The sequence below is a fragment of the Corvus kubaryi genome, unplaced genomic scaffold (genome assembly GCF_017639235.1).
Source record: "Corvus kubaryi isolate FWS band 111438036 unplaced genomic scaffold, C.kubaryi_AGA036_p1.0 76, whole genome shotgun sequence".
In the NCBI taxonomy this organism is placed as follows: Eukaryota; Metazoa; Chordata; class Aves; order Passeriformes; family Corvidae; genus Corvus; species Corvus kubaryi.
The window spans coordinates 3,417,346-3,438,360 of record NW_024582063.1 but is presented as its reverse complement, the minus strand read 5'-3'; the positions used below and the strand labels follow the sequence as shown (position 1 = coordinate 3,438,360).

The following is a 21,015-nucleotide window of genomic DNA, read 5'->3' as shown; positions in this document are numbered from 1 at the left end:
TTGTTATTGGACATTCTTCAGATGCTTCTTTCTTGACACCAGCAGTTTTCAGGTCGCTGATCCTTCCCCAGCATCGGTGTTTTTTAAAAGTCATCACCATTTTGTGTTTATTATAATGAGAGTAAAACATTTTGGGGGGCTCATGATGCATTCTGATTTTACATATCTGTGTTTCAAAATGTTTACAAAGCTTGTTTGACCCTGGCAACATCTCATGGCCTCTGGGCTGGCCTTTCACAGTCATCCTAAGGAAGACATCTATTAGCTGAGAAGTATTTCTGTGTATGAACAAAAGTAGCCTGTTAGCAACAGTACATTTATTTAAGAAGGTCTCTCACTAACAGTGGAACAACTGGCCAAATAATCCTGATCTGGGGGCTTCTCTCATAACAATGTGAACTTCTGCAGAACTGTCTGCTAAGGACAGAGAGGCTGGTAGATATGTTGGTCTTCATCCCAGTAAAATTCCCTCTGGCAGCAGTGAGGGTAATGCCCAGTAAGACCCAAACACTCTGGAATTACACCAGAGGAATTCATCCCTGCTTATGAAAACTTCTGCTTAAATCCAGCTGACATTATGGGAGGAGAGCAGAAGTGGGAGATGAATTTAAAGAGCAATTAGGGAAAGAATTTACCTGTAGAGCAATCCTGTCTTTTGCTCTTTGATTTTGGAATTATTTTAATTATCTTTCATTTAAGAAAGTTGAACTTTTAATGGAAACAAAAACATTAGGTGCTGCTATTAGAGTGAAATCGCACTCATGACAAAGGGCAGACTTGGATGCAGGAGCTGGTGCACAACGCTGAAGCCACTTTTGTCTTTCAAGGAGTTAATTAGAAAGGCTCATGCATTTGTGAGCACCTGTGCATTTTATTCCTTCATTTCCTTTCTTTCTTAAATATCCTTGTGCTTTAGTATCTCTCGTGTGATGAACAACAAAAGTGGTGTAGGTCAGATACAGGAATTCCTGTTTGCTTGAAAGCCAAAAACTCTTCAATGCCCAGCATAGCTTAGCTCCCAACAGGGATGGCTCTAGGTTTGGACACTTCTGAAGTGTCACTGAACTTCTGTGGGAGAGGTAAAGAAGTCAGAAAAACACAACAAAAGGAAAGTTCCTGTTTTACCTAAATGTCTGTGTACTTTGGCTCTCCACAGTATAAATTACGGCATGAAATATTGATCTGTTGCAAGGCATGGTTCCATAGCTTATTTGCTTAACTTCTGCAGTATTCTAATGAAAATCCAATTTGATTTTGACAGGTTAGGGCTGTAGTTTTAAAGGCAAAGTGGCAGATTTGTAGATAGTGATTCCTTGAAGAGTGATTATTGAGACAGTTGCTTATATAATTACTGCATTGTATGTGTGTTATCAGTGTTCTATGACATTAATCCGTTCTTATTATCCCCACTAGCTAAAATCTCTGGGAAAGAGAAAAGTAGAGCAACCACCATGAGAAATAGAACAGGTCCTCAAAGGAGGTCCTGATTGCTTAAGAAAATGCAGTACTATGTCTGATAAGGTTGTATTCATGTATTTCGGAGACTCTGCCATTCCACTTTGCAGATAATTTTCTTATTGAGAGCAATTAGGGCTGTTTGTTGCTTGCATGGTTCTATGTTTTAATGCTGAGCAGCTGCTGCTGTCACTAAAGTAGGGTTTTTCTCTTGGGTATTCCCAGTACCGGCCCCAGCTCTCAGCTGTGCATTGAAGCATTGCAGTTCTTGCTTTTCCAAGCTAAAGTAGCTCTCTTACCACATCAGGCAGTGCAGGAGGGGCTAAATTAAAGGCTCTTGGAGGTCATGGGTGACTGCCTACAGAAGAAGCAGCAGGGAGACATAACTTAGTTTTGTTTTGCAAAGCACAAGGATGCATAAGCGGGGGAGAGTTGATCTAAGTGTTTGGACTTGGGACAGAAGTAATGAGTTCCTTGAATCTCTAGAGCTTCTAAATGTGTTTAGTTCTCTGCAAGTAAAAGTGGGAAGGTTAAAACCATTGCATGCAGGGCATGGCATCTCCAGAACTAGATCCTTCTTGATGTGGGAAAGGCAGGGCAGACTTTGAGGGTCCGAAGCTGAATATGATTATTCATCAGTCTTAGAACTGACATTTTAATGTGGTTTTAAGTCATACAGTAGTGACCTACTTGAAAGCAGCCGTGAAATGGTGATTGTATCTCTCTAAGCATTATGAACTGTGGGGATTAAACAGAATCTCCCCCAAACACACACATGCTCAGTGCCCATTTTCTAGTTCACTGTGTACAAGAGAAGAATTATTTAGTCATTTCCTCATCTGCAGGCAAGATTACGCTTTCTTTTAAAGGATTCTCTTTTAATTAGTGGTTCAGGTGCTGGGGAAAAAAAGGGCTTCTGTGGGTTCAAAGTTTTATCTGCAAGGCTAAGCCTTTACTGTGTAGGCAAACCCCGTCACTTGGGCAGCCTGTTGTTTGAACCAAGCAAGTTTCAATCACTGCTAATTAGTTTCTTATTTTTTTCTTTTTCTACCTTTTTTTTTTTCCCTCACAATAATTTCTCTGGTGTTTGCTCTGTGCTTAGCCAGGTAAAGTAAACATTAAATCTCAATTAAGATTGCTATACTCATCAAGCAGGAATTCTCTGTTGTATTCAGTTCCATTGCTTTTGGGAAAGCAAAGCTGTTGTTTTGAGTGAGATGGATTCATTCTATACCTACAGAGAGTGGACAATAGGCTTTTATCTAGTCCCTTGAACATGGTGAAATACACTGCAACAGATGTGCTTGTGAATAAAATATTGTACTGAATTGATTGCAGGCCTGCTCGGGTTGTGTGTTGAGTAATGTCAAGGCATGTCCTTAGCATAGGGAGCGTGTTTTCTGGGAAGTACAGCCTGAGGAGGGGTGGAGAGCCAGAGCCAGCCTCCTGCAGTGTGGATGCAGTAACAGCTGGTACCTCGGTGTGTTCACAGAAACCCCACTGAGAGTGAAAAACCTGAGTGCTGGGAGAGGATTCATGTAGCACGGTGGAAGTCATTCCCTTAAAAACAAAAATATGGTACGATAGTGGAAAGGTAAGGTTTTGTTACAGAGGAGGATGAACCCCTCAACATCCATAATAGAAGAACTGGGAATTGTAGTGATACCTCTCTTGCTAGAAAAGGTTTGCGGTGCTGCCAGTGCCCTCTCCTCCCATCTGGTGTCAAAGTGCCAGCTCTTGCTCGCCATCTGCAACTGGGACATCCAGCTGGCCTAAAATGTGTGGGAGTGATGGGTTATTTCTTGGTGCTTCACTTGAAACTCACCCAGTGAGTGTAGTTTTGTCACGGGCCAGCCCGACAGTAGCAGTGGGGTGGGACAGTGGCTCTGTGCGTTTCTGCCTCTCTCCAGTGCTGGTGCAAAACACTGCACCATGTTTCCCTGGAGAATTCATGCCTCTCTGAGTGTGCTGAGAAAGTGTTTGTCACTGCCTTAATTTGCCAGGAAAGAGTGCTGCCTTGCCATTTGCATTACGGAGAAGAGCCGTGGCTCATTTGTATGCAGGCAACCAAGCCCAGGGAGTTTTCAGCATCCCGTGAATCACACTGGGGGATGCCTGGCCCAAAACAGCATCTCTGCATTTCATGCTGAAGCTTGACCAGAAGTATGTGATGTGTGTCAGACAAAGAGTAATTAAATTTGTTTTCAAATAAAAGATAAATAGACAGAAAGACACAGGCTTGTTCACCTGGGTCCTCTGCATGTTTTTGGAGCACAGCTTTTGGTGTGGAACCTTGAAGGAAAAAATTATATAATTTTGTCTGTTCAGTGAGCTGAATTATTCATTTGAAATGAAAATATTTTATAATCATGTTTCAGAAAATAAGTGTGATTTCTAGGCAACTATGCCTAATAAGAACCCTGCGGTATGAAATCTAGTCTATGACTGCTAAATAGTTCTCCATCTTAAAGCTGTGCTGGGCTATGTGTATTTTTAGGCATCCTATCAATAAATATTTTATAAAGTGCTGCAGACAGTCAAGGGAGGAAATGTTCTGTTGCAGAGGAATCCAATTTCAGGTTCCCCATAAAATGATGTGGTTTATAGGGTTTGTATCAGATACAAAAACAAGGATGTTATATAAAATGTATCAGATGTTATCACTGAAGAAACCCCGCAGTGTTTTGAATAATTTGTGATCCTTCAAAGAAAACTAGAAGGGCTCTAAGCAGGCCGTGTAGTGATAAATATCAATCTACATGTGTTCCTATATTGATGTAAAAAAGCTATTCCTTACTTTTATTAACAACGAGGTCATGTTGGTAGTAAAAGAAGACAAACGATCTTTATTGATACTTACACTACATGTTTAATGGAGAATAAATATTGCAAATGCTCACTATGACTGCTTATGCTGTGGAGAGAAGTCTGCCATCTCCTAGTCAGTATTTGAGGATTATAATCCCCTCTAGGAGGCTTTGCTCCAGCATTTCCAGAACTCCTGCTTTGCAGTATCATGCAGTGGTAGCACTTGCTGTATGGGCATTTTCCATGTACACAAGAACTGCCTAATGCTCAGTCTGCTCCTGTTAAGTTGATGCAGGGGAGAACAGCCTTCCTTAAGTACAAATTGGCACATACAGCTGAGATTTAGCTATTAGCGTTGTGTTATAATGGCACATTTAGCTTTTGGAGCAGAAGGAGTGTAAACACCCCGTCTGCCGGCATTTGCTGCGCCCTGTTGAGCTGGGAAAGCAGCCGCTCATGGAGCAGAGACTGAGGTAGGGGCAGTGGAGTGCTGGTGTTGTGCTTCCTGCCCACTGGCAAGCCCCTGTCCTGCTGTAGGAAGCAAAATGCTCACTCTTCCCTGATTACCCTCTTGGAGACCACCAGCCACCCCTTTCTTCATGGTGGGTTGGTGCCTGCCTTTCCCTTGAGGTGCTTTCCAGGTAAAGCCACCTTGATGCTGCTCAATCAAAATTGAGTCATGGGTGCAGAAGATTGTAGGAGGAAGAAACCATTTGCTTTTTGTCCTGCTGTTTTAACTGGAAGATGTTGCATAAAGCTACAAGTGCAGAGCTATGCACACCAAGGTGGTAATCTGTCCTGAAGGAAATCCATAACCAGAAAAGGATTTAAGACTGCAGGGAAGGCTTTCACTTCCTTTGCTTTTCCAGTGCTAAACCCCATATGAATTAGGAAAATAGCAGCTGTCTAATGGAAAACGTGTATTTCTCATTGCCATCACAGAAAACAGAGAGTTCCTGAGTTTTGTTTCGGTTTAAAATGCTAGGATTGGGGCGCATTTGGAGTTTTTGTGTGTTTGCAAGCAAATGGTAGGATAGGAGAGGACATGACAGCAGGTTTTTGCTTGGGTCTACAGCCCTACAGCTACCTGGCATGGTGGCTAATAAAGAAAATGGGAGCCAAGTTTCAAGACTGCAAAAGAAGAAAGAATCACTTGGTGTCAGGGTGTTCCCTGTATTACAGGGTGGGAGTTACAGATGAGTTTTCTAGACATGTTTTCCCCCATCCATGTTTCTGTCGCCCATGGAACAGAACTGTACTTTTAAATGTTAACCTCATCATCTCCTCATCTATTTTTAATGTGGAAAATCAGATAGGGAAGCTAAAGAGCAGGTCTATTACACATCTGCAGATTATTAAAATCAGTTACCACTTGTTTTATTGTCTGGAGTTCTGAAAAAGAATAAGGAAAAAAAAAAAAAAAGCCAGGGGTTAAGAGGACAACCTGTATGCTCTGAAAACAAAGCAGGTACTTCCAGACTGAGCATTAGCATGTGTCAAGTATGTTTTAGAAAATGCCTTTGCTCTATTACCTGTAAAAATACTACAGGGAGTGACTAGCCTACTCCACACATTGATGGATGAGGTTAAGAAGAGGGACTTTCTTGTGTTGAAAAGGGCTTGTGAATTTTATTTCCAGAAAAAAAGAGCTAAAGACAAATGATTGCTTTGCTCAAAAAACCACTCAGACATAGGGGTTTTCCCTAGGATTTTCAGCATCCCAAATATCTGAGTGCAATTTGCTTAAGTAGATATTCCAGACCTACTTTAATTCAGCCGTTGCTACGGAAGGCTGTAAAGAACAAAGGAGGGAGGCTGCAACGTTTTCAGTGCGCTGAAGCAAAATATTAAGACATGCTGAAATATACGTATGCTGAGTCGATAGGCTGCAGACACTGGGAAGGAAATCTTAAGGAACTGCCTCACTGTGTATCTGATGGAGTTTACTGAGAGGCTGTCATTTTGGTAAGCCAAACATGGCCAGCTCCTCTGTGGCCTTGTATTATGTAGGGCACTCTGTAGTATGATGGATCTTTCATTACCAAAGACTTCACTGTGAAATTAAGCATTGTGCCCTCCTAGGACCCATCCTGTTCTGGCTGCTGAAGCAGTTTTCAAGTATAAGATCAATTAATAAAGTTAATTGGGGATTAAAGTACAGTAGGTTGAAGAAAGTGCTTGTAGCTGGCTGAGTATATGACTTGAGCACCCCAGAGAGTCTTGGCTGCAGAGGTAGTTTGTCCATTGTCTGTGAGTTTTATGTTCATAGATTGCTGTGCTGAACTGAACTAGCCTCAAACTTAAACCCTCCCAAAGTATGGGATGCTTTGGCTCTGAGGTTTTGATTTCAGGCCTGAAGCTGCCCATTAATATCACAAGTGTTGGACAATTGCATTTATTTTTGATGAATGTATCCAGGAAAATTTAGTTTAGCTGAGCAGTGAAGTATTATTAAATGGACTAAATGCATACAAGGGTGATTCAGATATTTCTGCTTTATCTGCTGCTTGGGCTTTTGAGAATACTTGAACGTTGAATTTTCACACCCCTCGTTTATGCTGAATCGTTACAAAATTTTGCCTCAATCTAAGTTTTTCTTCCTTTGCTTCCAAATATTAACCTCATCATAAACAACCAGTATTCAAAGCAGACCCCATTTGAATAATATATTATGCACAATAATTCAGGAAAGGTAATTGATAGCCTTTAGAATATATTTCTATGACTTTGCCTTCACAGAAAGGAGCAGTTGAAATATCTAACTGAATGTATAGATATAAAGGGTTTTTCTGAGCATGATTAAGTATTAGTAACAAAACTATTCTTCCATTCCTAGTTGTTGAAAGTGCATCACTGTAAGTAATTTACAAATCTTATTAGGATACAATGAGCACCAGGCAGTTTATATTCTGGTTAAGAACAGCATGCATGAGCTGAGCAGTATGTTTGAGAGCGAAACTGCCACTGATGCATGTCCCCACAAATAATTGCTATAGCAACATTGTCATAATGTCTGAGATCTGCCTCTCTTGGGTTTGCACATGAAGTTTTCTTTACGTTGAAACAAAATGCCTTTTCAAGTTGAAAATATGCTGTAATGGTGAGGCTATTGATGGCTTTTGTCTTTTAATTTTTTTTCTTCAAGTAATTAAATTTCAAACGTTAAGAAGCATAATGGAACATTAGGGGAAATCATTTGCTGTCATAGTGTCCATTCATCATGAAATTCAGCATTATGTGGCTCCTTCCATACAATTAATCTCTGCAAATTGGTGTGATCAGGTGAAGAAATTCTCTGTGGGCAGTCTCACTTAACTTGTGGAGTTTTTTCTTTACTTCACCTGAGTGCTTAGATGCTACACTTACATTCTGTAAAAATAATCAAATTAAGGTTCCAGAGTTGGTATTTCTTTCATTTCAAATTGCTGCACATGGTGATACAGGTTGTGTCTCTGCATATTGGGAAATCTTTGACTTACAGCACTGAGAAACAGAGTTGTGGACATGCCAGCTTCCTTCAGGGATCCTAAAAATACAACTTGCATTTATGCAATGTTTTTTTTGCCAGGTTCTGGATCCCAATTCCTGCTTTGTGGTGTTGGATAAAACTAGAAAGGATGCCCCAAATGACTGAGGCTGCATAGCAGAGTAGCCAAGAAGTACTTGCCAAGAGGTTTGGTGTCATAGTGAAAAATGTTCGTGTGTGTCTGAGGACTACTTTTTTGATAGCTGATCCAGGAGGAGAGGGGTAGAACACTGTTTTGCAGGCAGCTCCTGTGCTCTTCTCCCTTCCAAGCAGCTCAAAATCTGTTCCTCTATGTTGAAGCTTATTACAGATAATAAAGTTCATGATACATGGGCAATATTAAGTGAAGAACGTTACTCCATTATCATTATGATTATCAGAGAGCAACAGATGAAATAATTTCAGCCAGGCTCTTGGACTGGTGCAGTGAAGTCTGAACAATGACTGTGAAAGGGAGAGCGCTGAGGGCAACAGAGGAGTTCGATCATCCGAGCAGGCTAATTAGAAATCTTTCAGCAGGGAGACAAAGGTGAGCAGAGGTTATAAAAAATAGATTTTGCAGAGATATTAGGGAGAAGAGAGAAGTCCTGTGCTCCAAAGGACAGACATCAGGAGAACAGCAGGGGAGGAGGAGGTTGAGTCCCTTGTGTGAGACCATAGAATACTAAAGACAGGAGAAATCAATAACAGGCCTTGTGTGAAGGTAGTTTTATAGCTTTGTTCAGACCTAAGGAATCTGGGGAATCTTAAGATATCTGGAGAGTCTAGCAATTGCATGTTTCTGTAAAGATGTTAAAAAAAAAGGGAAAAAAGAAAAAAAACACCTTGGGGTAGTCGGGTGCTGTGCTGCAATGCTGAAGGGAGACAGCACTGAAGTTTCCTCAGACTCATAAAAGCTTAAGAGACTTGAGTGTAGACTTGAATGTGACCCTTTGACTGCTGTCCAGCAGGAGGAATGCAGGGCACGCTGACAGTGACAAACTGCCTGGGTGCCTCGTGGTGAAGCACTGGGAGAAGGACTGCAACAGCCTGATTGAATTCAGATTTTCTCACATGTTTGCCTGCATCGTTTTGGTCGCACAGTTTGCTCTCCTGACAGCAGTACATGGCTGTTAGAGGCAAGAGAGCTAAATCTGAAGAGCTGCAGTGTAGTGGAGTTTGCTCTGCAGCCAGACACAGCGAGATGTCAGTGTGAGTGTAACAGCTTGTTCCCGTGAAGGGTCTGACACATCCTACTGCTGCCATTACGTGTGGATGGGTGAACCCATGCAGCTCCACCGCCTCCTGTGAATGCCCAGAGCAAATCCATGGGCTGTCTGGAGGTGCTTACCCTTCCCTCCAAAGCTATGCACAGAACATTTGGTCTTTTCCCAGCAAAATTTATGCACCTGGGAGTTATACCAGTTGTAATTGAATTCATTTGTATCACAGTAACATTCCCATATAGACAAGAGTGACAGACTCAGGGAGTTTAATTATAGCCTTTCCTGACATAGCATGCCTATTTAGGGAGTCAGCTGAATGTTTTAGTTGCACCAGCAAGAACTTCTAGACACCCATCGGAGTTTGAGCCTGGGTCTTATGAAATCCTTTTTACTTTTAAAGAGGAATCTTACTCTGTCTTGCTGTTTGCGCTCCAATCAAATGAAATTTCCTTGCTTTTGTATTTGTATTTTCCTTGCTGTATTTCAACAGCTATATGGTCTTATGAAAAGAAATTTTAACAAATAACTGATAGGCTTCTGCCAGGGAATGGAAAGACCTTGTCAAAATACAGTGCTATACTGAATAACTGAGGTGTGCATAGGTGGTTAATTTCTCATTTTGCATCCTATTTTAAATTCTCTGCCATATTCCCAGCTATTGCTCAAAATGTAATAATGAAGGTCAGAAATACAGACCTTATATGACTTAATGATTTTAACTTATATATATTTTTTTTTGATTACCTGACAGCAAAACTGTCTTTGGAATATGACTCAGAAGCGTGCCATGCTGCAGTGAGAACAGCGATTAGTGTGTAGCGTTAGGCACACTCAAGTTTAAGATATTTCCCTACAGCTTTGGGCCCTCAGTTTTAAATGATATCACCAGAAATTATGGGCCAGATGCACAACTGAAGTGTGAACATTTTGTTTCTCTGGAACTGTATGGCTTTACACCAGCTGACATTCAAATATGTTGTTATTAATCTGTACCAGCATTTTATTTAAGATGGCATCAGATTGTGCAGACACAAGCCATGTGAATTAAGGCTTCATATCAGACTCGAGTTCTGGCATCCCCTAATTGCTGGGTGTTACTTCCCTTTCACACTTAAAATTTTCCAAATCAAATGTTTTATATTGTGGTTTTCCGAGTTCCTTTCAAAACAAACAGCAGAAACCTGTTCCACTGCACACCATGGAACTGACACCCTGAAATGGACAGCTGGCACGGCTGGAGCCTGTGGATTCACCTGGCAGATCTCTGCCTTACACTTATGTCTTTTAAATGATGGATTCCCATGGGCCAGACGTGCTGGAAAGCTGAAGTCTTTGCTAGAGGGATTAGCAGATTATGATTGACAGTGAAAGGAAAGCTGAAATCTTGGTGCTGGTTCCAATGGCTATAAATCTGTAATTTTTCCAATCTGTAGTAATTCCAGTGACTGGTCCAGCATCCTTTGTCCTTGTTCCAAACTTACCCATGCCTACAGTTCTCCATGGCGCTCCATGTGCCACTTCGCTTATTTACTGTAGCTCTTTTCCCCTGTCCTCTCTTCCCTTTGTAATGGTCTGTGTCCCCCAAACCTTACAGAAAGCACAGTGTTTCATTTCTCTTCCCAAATCTTCCGGCATCTTATTTCAGTTACTTTTCCCACATTCCTGCCCCTTCATCTCAATATCCCATCTTGCCATCGTTCCAAGCCTGATTTCTCTCTCCTTCCTACTCAAGTCTAGCCTATTCCTCCACACCACCCCAACGCCATCAGGAGCAGTCTGGACAGCAGAGGAGAAATTGTCTCCCAGGCTTCAGTTCCTCTTTGGTACTGGAAAACCACTGCCAATCCTTTAAAGCAAGACCATATTTTTATGTCCCAAATCCAAATGACCTCCTGTGTGAGACACAGTTTTTCTTAGCCTGGGTAGATTTTCATACATGTGATGAAAAAGGAAGGTTCCTGGTCAGCAACGTGGTTATAAACAACATCTGCATGTAAATAATATCACAGCAGTCACCTTGAGCACGTCCCAGCTGTGCAAAGCCTGCTGCTTTTTCTGGAGCATGTTTCTCACCTGAATGTTGACTGCTCTTATGAAATAAAAGCATCATTAACAAACTCAAACACCTCTGCAATAAATGTGCACTTTCAGAAGCTGTGTAATTAATAGTACCTCTGTAACAGTGGCTTTAATGAAACTTATTTTAATTGAAAGGCAGTTAGGCGTTGTCTCCTTCCAGTGCATGTGTAGCAAGCTAACTCTTGTTAGTATTACCAAGTTTTACTTGCAGAATGAAGGTCCTCTGTAGAACATTTCTCATCCCTGCAGAACTAGTAGGTTATTTCCTCAGTATTTTCCCTGGTCGTGCCACTGTTGTGTGAATTTGTTGGTTTTATTTTTAATTAAACCATTAACATAAGGAAACGTGGGAATTTTTTAGGAATAGAACTTTTTGCTTTATATTTGAAAAGGCTGGGCTTCAAAGACAGGTTTGTGGGAAAACAGCTTCAGTTTTGCTTTCTCTGCTTTAGGTAAACCTGTGTAAGCCAGTGGTACTGGGGGATAAAGTGTGACAAAGGATCTAATATCTGGGAGACAATAGTGTGCCCTCCTAGACCCTCAAAAAGTTCAAATTTTATTCTTTACTGTAAGATCCAAGGAAGAAAATTGTTGCTAGTGGAACTGGTGCTCTTTTTCCTTCAGGAGAGGAAAACTGTGCTTGATAGAGGGATCCCAGCAGATGCTTACCTGTTCTGACTGACTTAAAATAATTTGCCTTGAGCCAAAGACATGCTCAAATGGACTTGAAAACATGGTGCGGGTAGGACATTATTAAATTGAAGATCCCATGTGATCTCTATTGTTTCAGTTTCTCACTTGTCTCTGAAGCAAGATGGATGACTGGTTTACCTAAATGGCTAAAAAGCAGTCTAATGGTTTAAGCAGTTTCTTATATTTCTTCTAAAATTAATATTTTGTGCTCTGTGTTTCAAAATATGATAGGAAAGCTTTTTCCACCCTGAAAACATGCTAAGTGAGAACAGAGACTCCATGTGAGTTTCAGGAAGTATTCCGTGTGAAGGACTTTCCTTGCCTTCCACTCTTTTAGACCCCTAAAAAAATTCCCATGGATATCGGTAGACCAAGATATTCTTGTGTGCCACAATTTAATAGCCAGGGGTACTCACAGGAAGTGAATTGGCAGTCCAGTAATTGTACAAAAAAGATGGAAATGTAGTTCATAGTTAGTACCTTTCTAACTTTGCTGTATTTTCATAACTAAATGAATCACAGAATACCAGGATGAAAGGTACTTCAAGGATCAACCAGCCCAGCCGAGTCTTAAAAGTGTCCAGTGTTGATTCCAGTCATTTCTCTAACTTTATTAAGTTTTGCTAAGAACGATCTTAAAACATGTGATTAAATTGCAAAAAACCCCAAACCCCACAACAACAACAAAAAAGGCTATGCTAGCAGCTCAGTGGTCAATTAAAAGCAAGCCCACTTCCCCAACAAAAACTCAAATTGTCAATTTTGAAGGCTTTAATAATGCTATGCTTGTGTTTTCTGAGATAAATACAAATGCAGCAAGACTCATATTCCAAAAATTTGACAATCTTTGTCCATGTGATTGGTAATACAGGAATATAAATTAAAAGATTTTAATACAGGAATATAAATTAAAAGATTTGCTATCGCTGTTACAACGTTGCTGTTTAATAAGCACAGTCTCTCTCTGAGTTAATACGAAAAAGTCTCCACTGTGTTTTGTGAGTTCAGAATTAATGGAGACCAAAATGTTTACTTCAGCAAAAGAGATGGCTAAAAATAAAATGATACCAGAAAATAAAAGCATAATGCCCAGAAACATTTCCCTCATACTTAGAGGCAAAATAATTTTCTCGCCTAGGAGGAAATAATAGGATTGCATTTCATCAACCACATTCTATTCTGTATATTTTAGGCTCAGTGCAAATGTAAAAACAAAAACAAAACAAAAAAACCACTTCATTTTTGTTGTTCTTGTTCTGGAATGAACTATGGTGTTTATGGGAGAGGAATATGGATGTTCTGAAAAGGATCTTGGAAAGAAAGCACAAAAGACTTTTAAAGAGTTCACAGATTATCAGGCCCTTGTTTTCAAGGGACCTATTTTCATTACCTGGGGGAAATAAGGGTGAAACATGTAAGCTGAAAAGTAGCACAGCTTCTTCTGATCAGCATAATCCATGGCAGAACTATTTGTAATCGCAGAATGAAAATTAGCCAACAGAATTATTTCTGGAAACAGAAATGTTACACCACTGTGAATCTAAAAGTTAGATGAGAACGGAGTAAGGCGGTGACTCATTCGTTCTTTATCCAGGCAGCCATGACTGCTTTCATAAATGGCACAGGAGAAAGAATAGACATTATGCAATTAGGTGCCAGTGGTTTGCTTAGTGGCACGTTGCATAGCAATGTCTGCTTTCAAGGGATGAAGTCCAGGTTTGTGCCGTGCCTCTTCACCTGCGGTTTTTTCTCCAGCATGAGAGAAAATCTAGCATTGGGCTTGTGGTGCCTATATCTTCATGTGGATTGCTCCAGGCTATGGCGCAGACCAGGCTGAGGGGCCTGGGCAGACCAAGCTGGGGGGTCAGCCAGCAGCTCCCAAGGGGACACAGAGGGTCCTGAGAGCAGGGAGTGAGCTCCCGTTTCCATCAGGCCCACTGCAGAACAGAGGGAGAGGGCAGGATGGAGCAAAGGGAACAGTGTACACATGGTAGAGAGCTCGTACACTGCTCATTCCCAGCCAGCCACCCATCCCTAACATTTCCAGTAGGAGGGATAGAAGCAGTTTTGACTTTTTACTGTACCTGTAGTTCTGCATCAGTCAGAAGCAAGACAATGTCACACTGTTTTTTGGAAAGGAAGCCAAACCCTGGTCTGTTCATCTGGCACTGCAAAACAAATTTAGGTCTTAATCAATGCAAAGATATTCATGATGCTGACATGACTCCTCATGCTCAGGGTTTTATGACATGATCTGGCCTTGATGTGAAGGGTGTGGAAGATGGACAATTCACTCTTGATTGCAGCCAGAGCTGCTTTGAAGCATTAGTCCAACATTCATGGTAAACATCAGTTATGCCTTGATTCAAATATCAAATCACCTCAAAAAATAAACCTTCCTCTCCCATTCTTAGCACTCTGTCGCTGTGTGATTGCTGGTTGCTCTGCTTCCAAGAACTACAGCTAGTGCAGGATCAGCTTGTTTCAAGAAGAGAAGTCCAAAGTAGCCCCTGCTCTTACACAGTGAGCATTCTGTTATATATCTCCTTGTAAAGCCTTTAAATATGGAGGAGTGGCCAGTGAAAAACCTATTAATGGAGATGTGTGCATTTTCATTAGTTACCCAGCTGGGAGAGAAACATGGAGGAAAAACAGTGGGATAACTTTCCAGGCAGCAAACCCAAAAAGGTTCAAAAGGGGACAAGAAATGTGACATTTTAAAATAAAATTAATATAGAAATTTGTTTTGATCTTTGAAACTAACATAATCCATATGTTGCCGGAGGTAAGGAACATGACCTGATAGGAAAATGTTTGGATTCTTTTCTTATTTTTTAATTAGTAATACTTTAATTTTCAAAGATTAGTGCAGAGTGCTGCCTGGCTATCTGTCCAGGTAAAACATTGTAGCTTTGCCAGCATGTGGATTTTCTCAGCTCTGCTTCCACTTCTTTACAGATGAGACGAGTGGCTCTAAGACTTTGACCAAAGCAATTAACTTCCAATTCAGAGCTTAAAGGCACACGGTTTTGTTGACATTATTTTATTACAAATCCATTTCTCAAATATATTCCTGCTATTTGTGGCAGTTTTGCCCATGACAATTTAGATGTTTGGGTGGAGGAGGGTGGCTGGAGAAGTAATACAAAAGCTGCTCTGCATGGAATGAACACCATGGATTTTAAGGTTGTTGTGTGGAAAGATAAACAGTCTGTATATAGAGAGGTGGAGGCCAGAAATGAGGTGACTCTGCTGCATGGAGCAGGTGCGCTTCCATCACTGCTGGGATTTGAGGACAGGGGCTGAAGGTGCCCTGCAGGGCATCTGAGGCATCGTCTTGAGCTTTTCACCTACACCTCTGAGTTTAATTTCTACAGCACTCATTTCACTGGCTGAAAGGCCTTATTGTGTTTGGTTGCCATGTCCTCAAGGTTTCTTTTTTTTTTTTTCCTGTGAGAGGAACTTATTAATAAAGGCTTTTGCTTTCTCCCAGCCTCAAACGCTGACAATTCAAGCAATAACATGGTAGTATTAATTAGAGCAGAGCCAGTTCTGAGAAAGTGTTTCGATTTTCAGTTACTGTATTTTCACATTACAGGGTAATAACATGTCAGCAGTTAGCAAAAGATTTAATAAATATTGTGCATGTGTTTGAAATATTAGCATTTTAATACCCATGTCCAGAAATAATATTTTTCAGTAGCACAGTGCTGAGAAAATACTTTTTGGATGTGGCTGGATGAGCAGTAATTGATGCACATGTACTTGTTTGACCTATAGCAGGTTAAATACAACGTTAGAGGCAGTTGTCTAAACAGCAAATCATCTAGAGCTGATATTACTGTTACATCACTATTGCCTCTTTCCCAGCAAACTGCCTCTCATGCAGTGGGAGGTTATGAACACCAGATGAGGAGTACACCTGATTAATGTGACATATTCAAGTTTCCTTCCACAACTGTCTCAGTAACCAGTCACGAAGATCTGCTTCGTACACCGAGAATTAAATTCAAATTATGCAGTCTTGGCTAGAAAATTGGGCAGTTAATCCCATCCTGAAAAATTAAACCTGAGTTTTTCCACATGAAAAACTTTTGTGATTGTGGTATGATCTTGAGAGTCTTTTGTGATTTTTAATACCCTGTTGGTTTCTGCCAGTATTCCCATTGATTTAGGTTACTTTATTCCTCCATTTAAATGGGAAAAAGGGGGAAAAGGAATATATGCAAAGGATTAGTTTTTGGGAAAGTCCCCCTCTGCTTCAGAAATTAATGTGTCCAGAGCAAAAGTACAAAATGCCTGCCCTAAGCTCCTTTCTGTAGGTGTTGCATGAACCATATTTTTCAAGGAAAGTTTGCCACAGCTAATGAAGAAGACATTAGTGTATATCTATTGGGTTTCCAAAACCTTTGTTTATACCTCTATGGCTCTAGCTATACAGCCTCCTGCTAAATTGAAGCAGACCTTTATGTTTAAACATCACTTGTAGCTGATTCTCTCGGAATTAAATTGCAAGTATTTGAATAAACTGTGTTTTCAGGAGGAAAAATGAGGTAAGTAGAGATGATAATGAAGCATTACAGAAAAGGGGAAAAGGAGAATTAGAGGTTTAATTTCCTTGTCCTACATCTGAAAGTATATTTTCAGACAGTCATTTGCTAACAGTCATTGGATTCTTACCCATTAATCTTCACATAATCATGTCTCTTGATATCACCTCCCTTGTACCCTGACCCTCCCCTTTTGCTGCCTCATCCCCTTTGCTCCACGACCTCACTAATAATTTTTCACTTCCTTTGTTACTTCCACTCCCAGCAAAACCATGCTCCATCCTCCCATGCCTTGACCACGCCCTTGATCCTAAGCATTGGTGTTGCTTGCCTCTCTCTGTGCCACCCTGCCTGTCCTCATCTCTACACTCCAAACACATGGAGTTTCCTCAGAGAGGCTTTGCAGCCTCGGCAGTGCTCGCCAGGCACCATCTGTTCCCAGCATCTCCTTGGCCAGTTGTGGGCTCCTGCCTGGCTTTCCTGTGCCTGCTTTCTTTCTGACCTTCCTTCCTGTTCTATGGGAGCATAATTTTGGGAAATGTGCTGGATCAGAGCCTGTGTAACCACCAGCACCTCTCAGTAGCATCCTCACCTCATCCTCACCTTCTCATCCTCTGCTCTCTCTCCCACTCATTTGTTGTCCAAAATCAAATTCTAAGCTCCTCAGAGCAGAACCTTTGCCTTCCAGCTGCCTTTAGCACCAGGCACAATGGCACTGGCTTCTGGTATCATTTAGCACCAAAGCCAAACAAATAAATAAGAGTAATTCTGAATTACACAGTTGAAGTTCTCATCTAAAATAATTTAAAGAGTAGTCACAAGGGGTTGTGCTGATTATAATTTATATAATAATTTAGGACTGCTAGTTTTTAGCTATTGTGTAATTTGGATTTAGTTGCAGTTCTCATTGGATAAAGTATATTATTGAACAAGAAAGGCATAAACTATATTCAGAGTAGCTGTAGGGTGCTATGATTTAAAAGAGAGCTGGTGCAATACTACAGCAGAAAATATGCAGGATCCATTATACTGTTAATGAATGCACAGCTCAGATTGGTGATTTAATTTTTAGGTCATATTTCTCTCATACCCTCAGGTATAGTAGACTTCATACATAAAAACTGAGTAAGTTGGTGTGTATTTAATCTCAGTCATGCAAAAAAAATGAATAATAATAAAAAATTGCTTTCCTGCATTGTTTATTCATTTGCAATTATTTATTTAATGACATAGCATTCAAAGAGCACTATTAGAAGGGCACAGCCTTATTTTCTGGTACTAGTTTTGAACCAGTGATAGTAACCTTTGAGGCAGCTTGATATTTATCCATAGCTACAGACTGTCACTGTATTTAAGCCATGACTACAGCATCATTTTTTCATCTGGCCAGGAGCTTTCTTGAAATAGTCACCGTTTCCATCCTCAGGCAAGGTGGCAGATTGGTGATATTTTAAACTGTCTCTTGGCTGAGAGACAAATCCCAAGTTCTTTATTTTTGTAAGCAAATGTAGCTGATGTAAGCAAGACCTATTCCTGCAGGGGCCACACCCCTGAATAGTTGTCAGAACCAACATTCTGCAGCAACTTCTAGTTTTACTAAACGTGGGATTTTTTTGGATCCATTTTTTTTATTGCCATGTTAATTGTAAGCTTTTTCTACCACAGTTTTTTGATATGTGTACAGATGTCAAATTTTTAAGAATCCACATTTTACAGTGGACTGCATTTTAAATCACACAGTCATAGCTGCAAATTGAATCTGAAAAATCTCTGAAAATACACAAAGAAAAGAAGAAGCAATTAATGGAAGTTCTGTCTGACCTTTTACAATATACACCTGCTATTTTATTTTTTTTTAATCTCTTACAACTGGAGTATCACTTATTAAATGAGTTTGAACAACTCACCCAAGAGACATTCTAATCCGATCATGTATGATGATGATACCAGTTGGATGTTATCCTATTAGGCACTCACTGTAAATAAGGGATTTTCCACTGACTTTTAAATCCTTGATTAATGAAAATGCTTGAAGCAGTGTCCTGTAAATTAGCCATAGTGCTAGCAACAATGGCAATTCACTTAGGAGAACTGATTTGTTTTAAATCTTCCCATCCAAATTAAAAAGCATGAGGAAAAGATAATGTGCAGTAAGTAAAACATATTACTCCATCTTGCATTGTTGATCTGCACCCCATGGCTGTCTGACGCCCTTAGGTCTAAGTTCTGCTTTCTTTTCAGGTAAATTTCCATCACTCAGTGCTATTCTGGAGAAAGAACTCCAGAAAGCAACTGGCCCCCAGTATTTAATTTATGTAGTCTGTATATTCTCTAGTGTTTTAGCTAATTCTGAATCCCATTTTGAATTCTGTTAAGCAGACCAATGGCTTTCATTTGTAGTTTGGTCACTGCCATCTCGCCTGCCTTCCACAGCTCCTTTGCCCTTATTCCTGATAAAAATGTGTATGAGTAGCAGCAAAGAGGTATTTGGGTTTGGGGAAAGGGGAGAATGGGGGGAGGTTGTGACACATCTTTTAATTGATTCTTAAAATTGAATCCTTCCTGATATGTTTTTCTGAAGAAAAACACTTTTCACATCATCTTATCACTTCGTTTCTTATTCAACTACTGATACTTGATTTATTGCTTGCAAGAAAATTAGTTTTATACCAAGTATTGACTTCAAAACATACATTATTTCCTTTAATATTCTGAGACATTAACAAGGTCTTTCTTGACATGCTATATTCTCATTTATTTAAGGTATTATTCATTTCTGTACCCATAATATGCAAGCATTTTTATCATTCAAGAACAACCCTTTCTCCTTGTAGAAGTGTGAATACTCTTTCTATAGATTGGAATTAGTGTCACTTTATAAAGACAGTTTTGACGCTCTCGTATAAGTAACTCAGCAAAGTATCTCTCAGCCTTTAAGATACTTAAAGTGTATTATTTTTCTGATAACTTTGAATTACCAGAATTTTGAACGTACTGCAAACTGTACAAAAAAGTAGTTACCTGAAGTCTTACCATACTGTCCTATATCAAGAGTAATCAGACACTGCAATAATCCCATAAATCTATCTGATCATTTCTTCTTGGGTCACTCAAGTTACAAGGGTGACTCATCTGTGCATGTACCAAAGCACCCCTAATCAAAATTCCAGTTAGACCAGTAGGTGTGAGACCATTTCTTGCTGTGACTATTGTGTATGCATGTGATCCTCTCTGTTCAATGGTATTTGTGTAGAGTTCCTCAGTGATCCATTGGTCAACATTTCAGAATTCTGGCTACAGGTCATAAAAGTATAGTCTTGTCCAGTGTTGTGGGTAGAAGGAAAAATTTGACACTGTGGCTTCATTGACCCAACTGAAACTCTTTGGGAGATGCATGATACTTTATGTACTTATTATCATGTTTTTATACTTAATAGCTGTGGGGTTTACAGTAGAGATATTTTCTTATGGGCAGGCTTTGTTGGTTACTTGGTTATTTTTTCTTTCTATCCTTTCTGTTCTTTCTATTCTTCATATTCTTTATATTTTTTTTTAAATTAAAAAAAAGGGTAATTTTCCTCAAAGAGAATAAGATACTAGTTTTCAAGCTTCAATGGCTGTCACCTGGGGAAAAAAATGGACATGGGAAATTCAAGAGGATGTTTGCAGCTGGCTTTTCTTCCAATTTTGGTTTTCTACTATGGTAGAAAAAAAGGATAACTAGAATGCTTTTTTTGGGTCTTTTAAAATTTTGCAAATCTACCAACTAATTTTGGCAGTATTTCAGATTTACAGTTGTTTCCTCTAGCTACAAATTTTCTCAGCTATAAGGAAAGATAATTTTTGCGGTTATGGCATCCAAACATAGCTGTTGTCTATAGCCTTTTTGATTACCTTCAGCAAGTTACTTCATTCTGTTATGCCTCAGTCTTTTACCTCTAAAATATATTATTATTATAATGGGCTTTTCTTTGTTATGCCTCACATATTAATGAATGTATTCCTGTATCACTTTCCTACTTCAGAGAAGTGCTGAAAGCTTATATTCATTAATATTCTTGAAGCGTGACAAAATAAAGCCTATTACTGTAATATGCTTCGCTTTAAAACTCTGGTTAGAATAATAATGATAAACAACATTGGTTAGCCTTTGGCCCTGCTGCACAGAAATAAAATTTTTACATCTTCAGATTTAAACTGATGAAGGAAAACTTTCATGCATTTTATGTCCCTCCTCTATACCCATGGAGAGATAAAAGAAGAAAGTTTCACATTCACTGAAATGGGTTGTTGGCATATTTATCATACAGGAATCCAAGAATGGGTTTTGCCTGCTATGTCCTTAGCCTCTTGTTTCAATATGATGTAGTATTTTATTCTCTCCATGTATTTCCTTTGGTGAGGTGAACAGAAGCTTGAAATGGACAGTTATGAAACGTCTTGCCCATAAGAAAAGCTTCTTCCTAACCTCTTTGGTAATTTGAGAAATGACCAGGTGCATGACAGTTTATATTTCCCTGCTATTATTCCCCTGAATTACTGTAGACGTTCTTATTACATTTCCAAATGACTGTTCTCAGATGTGGCTTGAAAAGATATTCTTTTTTTCATGTTCAGACTGATTGATTGCCTCAGCGTTTCATTGTCTTGCACTGTAAGAAGCAGTAGATAGGAATTCCCCAGTTCTTTTATTTATGGT

At 39.8% G+C, this 21,015-nt stretch overlaps 1 protein-coding gene across 1 annotated transcript in view; it reads left to right on the top strand.

Annotated features, from left to right (window-relative positions):
• NRXN1 (neurexin 1) overlaps nt 1–21,015 on the top strand; it is a 516,697-nt gene that overhangs the window by 475,894 nt on the left and 19,788 nt on the right. The window lies entirely within an intron of this gene.